The following is a 6605-nucleotide window of genomic DNA, read 5'->3' on the forward strand; positions in this document are numbered from 1 at the left end:
TACAGTAAATTTCCATAAGAGAAATCTGTTCCCGTGCTCTCAAGGATTTCCTCCTAAACTATTTAAAAATGTAAATATGCAAAAAAGATGCTGTATTATAGAAACCTGCATGTTTATAAATGATTATTATTACTGTATAACCACAGAAGCACCGTGCAAATTAACCAGATAAAGACAATATTTCTCATATCGTAGGTTAGAAAATATCACTGAAAGAAAGACGCTATCCTTCCATCTAATTACCAAGTTCAAGCAGAATATGTGATTACTGATGGAGCTCCCCTGTCAGTTGTTTTTCAGGTTCAACAGCTAATTAATGGCATATTGGACTGGAAGTCTATAAATGCTCTTTGCTAAGGAGGAAACAAACCCAGGATTACTCACCTTCCAACAGTTTTAGTGATGCAGGAGCACACAGCAGGAGTTTCTAAACGGCCAACAAATACTTCTCAGGGAAGTCCTCATCGGTATCGGCTGTGAGATAAAATTCACAAGAATTCAATCAATATATTTGGAAATTGGAAGGCTACAACTAGTACTATGCCAGTTTAAATTGAAATAATTTTTATGGCAGCAATAAGGTGATATTTTTAAAGTATCTCTCCTAACCTTTGAATACTGCAACCTTCTTACAACATTTATTTTATTACATGGCACAAGGGAATGTCAATGATTCATTGCATTTTCCTGTGCCAACTGAGGCAGATAAATTTTGAAGATTTCCCATTTCCATCTATATGTTAATGCAACCAAGGGCAACAGAATCACAGTTTGAAATATTATGTGCCAAGCGGGGCATGAAATTGAGCCAGACAAACAAACAAAGGATTTTACCTCTCATGCATCTGCCTCTAATGAAAAGTGTGACAGTAAATTCACAGTCAGAACCATTAACTGACACAAAAAAGCTATGTGAGATCACTATGACAGCGCTGAGGGAAAATTGAAAATTTATATTTGCAATGAACAGGAACGGCAAACAACTTTGCAGAGATTCTATAATTTGAGGAGCTTAATCTTTACGGCAGAAAAGAAAAGAGACAGAACGAGTGAGGGAAGGAAAGTGAGACAGGAAATAAGAGTCAACACTGAACAACAGGAAAACATCCATTTGCCCAGGCTCACACTGTTAACTGTATGAATGGCAATGTTTATACATATTTACTTCTCTGGTAAATCTCACGAAACCTGTGAAGAACATGACCAATATTTTATCCCCAAATCAAAGGAAATAAGAAAATATAGTTTGCTTAATAAATAAAGTCTATTTTAGGACCAGTAACATTATTATACATTATGACATTCAGGGCTCTACATTAAAGCTTGTCCACTTGTCTGGGACAAGTGAATATGTGAAGGGGCAAGTGAAAAAGAATTTAACTTGGCCGACCGGACAAGTTGCCTGATTAAAACTTCAAGAACGAAAAAATAACTTGCTATATAACCTATATAACTGGGAATTTGTAAACAAAACCACACAGATATACAAATCAAATCAATAATATTGTCTTTCTATCATAATTTTAGAATCAGCAAGAAATCAGCTACTGAGTAGCACTTGCTGCACTTATGAATAAACCTGTTCATTTAACATGCAAATGGCATTTTACTGCATCTCTGCAAGCGAGCGACGTGATTAAACCATCGCTCCTGTTTATGAACAACGAAGCAGTCTACATTGCAAGCGTGTGCGGTGTAACATTGGAGTGGTGTGGTTTTGTTTCATCACATCGAATGGCTCATATTACAGCACCTCTGGAAATAAGGAAGAAATACCAAAAATGCATAGTGTAAAATGCAACCAGAACAACTGTGTGAAGAGAAATGTTAAAAACAGACAACTTCATCATCCTTATAAACAACTGTTACATCTCTCATCTCCATTTCTCTAGAGCTTTATCTGACGTATAGCTTACAGATACTGTATTTTATCTGCCTTGTGAATCAGTCAATTTTAATAATATAAGTAGGCCTATGTCCTGATTTATTTAATATAAATAATATTTTAGTAATATACATATTTAAATTATCATCCATGTAATTAATATATATCTATAATCTATTTTCCATACACATCATAACTGATTAAGCAACAAGGTCCCCTCATAAAGGAATAGTTTACCCAAAAATGAAAATTCTTAACTTACTCGCCAAATGTTTTGCAGACCCGTATTACTTTCTTTGTGGTGCTGATTTAAGTTGGATGACTTAAGTAAGGTGTAATAAGCTGATAGAACACTGATGAGAATATTGCTTCTGAATAAAATACATTTACACCACAACTGATAAAATGCCATTTTTTTCTATCTGGACAAGTAATTTTTATACTCGGACAAGTGAACGACCAATTTAGTTGTCCGAAGGACAAGCACATGACAAAAATGTATGTTGAGTTCTGGACATTATTTTCACAGCAATCTGATATTTTACATAAATTGTAAATTATTTCTACCTACATCATGGCATTACTTGTTTTATTTGTATTAATTTTAATAATAACAAATAATAATAAAAAAAAGTTTTATGCAGTCATTTTTATTTTATCACAGTTTTATTAAAGTTTTACAGAAAAATGTGCTTAAGTGACATGAAAACCAAAATATCATGATGCAAAAAAATTATTACTGGACCTAAGAGCACTATTTTGAGAGTACTTGTGCTTAGTGCAATGCGATAAGTCATTTGCACAAAGCCCATGGCCATGAAGTTTTGGTATTTTCGTGCATGCATTTGCTAGTTAGTGCAAGTGGGTTTGGCGAAATTGCATGTGCAAATCTTTAATGGGCTGGGTCAAGTGCAATTTAATTCTGAGGTTCTTCTCCGGTTATTGCACCATCTGTGTCCTATATATTCCATTCCCTCAAGCACCAGCGATATAAACAAAGACAGCACATTCAGAAAAAGTTGGTAGTGTAATTAATAATTATATGATTTTATTTATCACACATTATACATTTTGCACATATACAGTGAAATTCTTTTTTTCACATATCCCAGCTAAGCTGGGGTCAGAGCAAAGGGTCAGCCATGATATGGCACCCCTGGAGCAGATAGGGTCAAGGGCCTTGCTCAAGGGCCAAACAGTGGGCATCTTGGCAGTGCTGGGGCTTGAACCCCCGACCTTCTGATCAGTAACCCAGAGCCTTAACTGCTGAGCCAGCGCTGCCCCCTGTGTAAATAGACTATGCTTTGAATTACAATAATAGAAATATTTACGTATGTTCTTATGTGCATACACTGCATCCTTGATGATTGTCAGGCATATTTATATGACAGTGACATGCTCTTTTTATTCACATGGATAATGTGGTTCTCATCATGATTTGGATGTAGGCTCCGTTAAATTATAGAGAATGTAAGTATTATTAATCATATTGATCAAGTGACACACAAATCATGGCTAGAATTAATAGTGACTGTATCTTCCTTTCAGGTTAAACTCTGGATTTTTGCACACACTTCACTTCTACTGGTTGATTTTGCTTTAAAAAATTAAATTCATTTATTGAAACACAAAAATAAAATAAAATAAAATAAAATAAAAAAAGCCAAAAATATTTCTAAATTCAAATTACACTTCAAACAAAATGAAAATATAATCAAAATAACAAAGTGGTCAAAAAATCCCATATAACAACCTCCTGTTAAATTCAAACATTTTATCCACTCAAACTTCTTTCACCGGCTCCTTTTGCAGTGACTTAAAACTCACTCTACAACAACAGGTGAAAAAAATATGAGTACAAATTAGATCATAAATATAATTGTAAATATAATAATAATAATAATAACAACAACAACAACTGAAAAATAAACCATGACCTCTAGAAGGTTTTACACAAATCTCATAAAGTTTTGTGTCATAAAACGGCTACAACTCTGATTGTCAGGGACATAATTTGATGTTCCACTATATTTTCAGAGTTTGGACTTAAACTTTATTATCAACTGTTAGTGGAATCTCCAAACTGCAAATGCAGGAACTGATTTTAGACTTTGCGCTGAAAACCGACTTGGTACTGAAATGTCTTAGCGCAATGACCTATTTCTCAGGAAATTAGCAAACTGCGCTTTACGCCACTTCATTAACATACAATACACCCAGTTTGCGCACATACACCCACAGATAGCACAAACACACTGTGGAGTGGGATGTGGTCGTGTGTCTGTCAGTGTGGAGAAAGGAAATGGTAAGGGCCATCTCCTGGTGATTATTGATACTAAACACCTGTGTCTTGTTTCGGTGACGGCGGAGAGGCAGAGAGAGTGCGTGCCACATACACACCCCCTGAAGCTCCACGCTGAAAAGCTGTTATACTGACCGAGTTACATCTGTGTTGACTATTATCATTGAAGCTTTGCGTGCCAAGTAAAACCCCTTGCTGGAAAGCAATTTTGAGTTAAAATTCTGTAAATAAAATTGGACTTACGTGGACTGCACCGCCGACTCCCGCGTCCTCCTTTCCCCCTGACCACTGACGATCGTTACACGCACCCACCCATGGCCACTTGCACTTTACGATGGCACAAAAATTGTGCTAAGAATTAGCTCTCCCATGAAAATTAGGTTAAGACGTTGCGCACGGCCATAGTGCTGCGTATAGCGCAGTCACGAAAATAAAGCGTGACAAAATTTATTATCCTTTGATTTTGGGGTGAAATATTAACCAGACATGTTCTTGATTCACCCACTTCGCTCAAAAGCAAGTAAACTTTTGCACAAAGTGTGGCTGTAACTAAACTTAAACTTGCAGACAGTATTCTGCTTCCTGTGTCCAGAGCAGCACTGCCAGAACTCAGCCTAAGCTATGCCAGTAGGAGCTGAGTCAGGAGTTCTGGCCAAAAGAAGAGCCTGTGGAGTTGGCATGTCCGGCCACATAAAACACAAACTGCTACAGATCTGCTAACTCAACTCAGAAGCCAACTCCACTCCATGTAGAGACTCTGACCTAAGTATGCAGCAATGCAAGGAACTGAACCTAACAAACAACACTGACACTGGGAGAAAAATGAGGCTACAAAATAGGACAATAATGACTGAAAAGAAGACCAAGGAAGGAAATAGATTCAGTGGAGAGGTTCTAAAGATGTATGTACTGTACATCTGAGCTTAAAATGCCAGTTTCTTTGGGACATATACAGTACGTAAACAAAACACACATAATATTTATATGCTTTTGTGTGTATATACAGTATATACATAGTACACATAATATGTGGAATATACGAGACATAAAATTTAAAGGAGAGAACTTGCAAAAGTAGCTGGAGATGTCTGTTGGAGTTTAATGGGAGCCGTGCTACGCACACTTGTCATTTGGATTTAAGTGACCCCAACAGCAGAGCACTGAGAGACAATGAAGACTCTAAGTCAAGGGTGGGCAGGAATGTCCTGAATAGATGGTTACATAAAAAACCCCTCAGCATGATGCTTTTTTCCAGGCCGCAGCATTAAATGACAAGATTGCAGAGTTTTGCAGGAGTAAAACTGCTTTCGTAACTGCTTTTCATAACAGTAAACAAAGGGATGATTCATGCACTTTGAATACTTATCTAAACATTTGATTAGAAAACATTATGCAACAATTCATTGTAGAGTAATAGTGCTCTGATGCAGACCAACAATAGGTACAATAGAGATGTGCAAATATGGCTCATTTTCTGTCATTACATCTTCCAAAAGGTAAAGTAATCCCCTTGGACAAAGGCTGAATTTTCAAACTTATGGTATAGGCCAATTATATTATGTTGAATGTCCAAAAATACAGATGAAATGCAAGTTTGGGTTTCGACACAGCCAATGCATTTTTTAAAACACTATTTGGGTCTACTATGAGAGAGTAAATTTGCAGCATAAATAATACAAGAACTACATTTGTAAAGCTCATTTGAAAAAGTTAAAATCAGAAAATCCAGGTCAAAAAGACAAGGCTATGGCACTCCAGTAGTGACCTGACCCAATATTAACCTGGCATCCAGATGTGAGCAGGCCACAGGATTACAGCACCACTGCTCACATGCTTGCTTTTTAATGAGGGATCCTTAATGACTCATCTAAACCTTACTTACTTTTTCAGCCGCACTGGTATACTGCCTCTAATTGTGTTTTATAACATTCTAGCACTGACTGTTTTGATGCAGCGATTAGCCAGTGTTTCTAATGCCAACCAAAGAATGGATAAACTAGTTAGTCCACTTGAGCCTTCTCCTGTTCCGTCACTCATTCTCACCACTTCCGGTGCAACAAGTGGAAGGGCTAAGTTTTTAAGAACCATCTATGCTTGACAAACTCAGAATCCCATGCTGCACTGCAATGTAAACAACATAGCAGTGCACATGCCAGGCAATTGCGTTTACAATCACATGTTCCATCATAGTCATTATAAGCATCTCAAAATTACATTGTTATATAATTTAGATTCTGTCCTCCAGTGCAACTGCTGTTAAGTGTAAAGTGATATTTTTAATTACAGCATGCATTAAAGTCCTATTTTACTATAAATTCTCCTCCCAAACCAGTAGGTGGCAATATGAACGAAGAATAAGAATCACCAAAAACAAAAGAAGAATGTGGAAGTGAAAGTGAACATTAATATTTAAAAAAA

This window comes from Myxocyprinus asiaticus, chromosome 44, assembly GCF_019703515.2.
Source record: "Myxocyprinus asiaticus isolate MX2 ecotype Aquarium Trade chromosome 44, UBuf_Myxa_2, whole genome shotgun sequence".
NCBI classification, from domain to species: Eukaryota; Metazoa; Chordata; class Actinopteri; order Cypriniformes; family Catostomidae; genus Myxocyprinus; species Myxocyprinus asiaticus.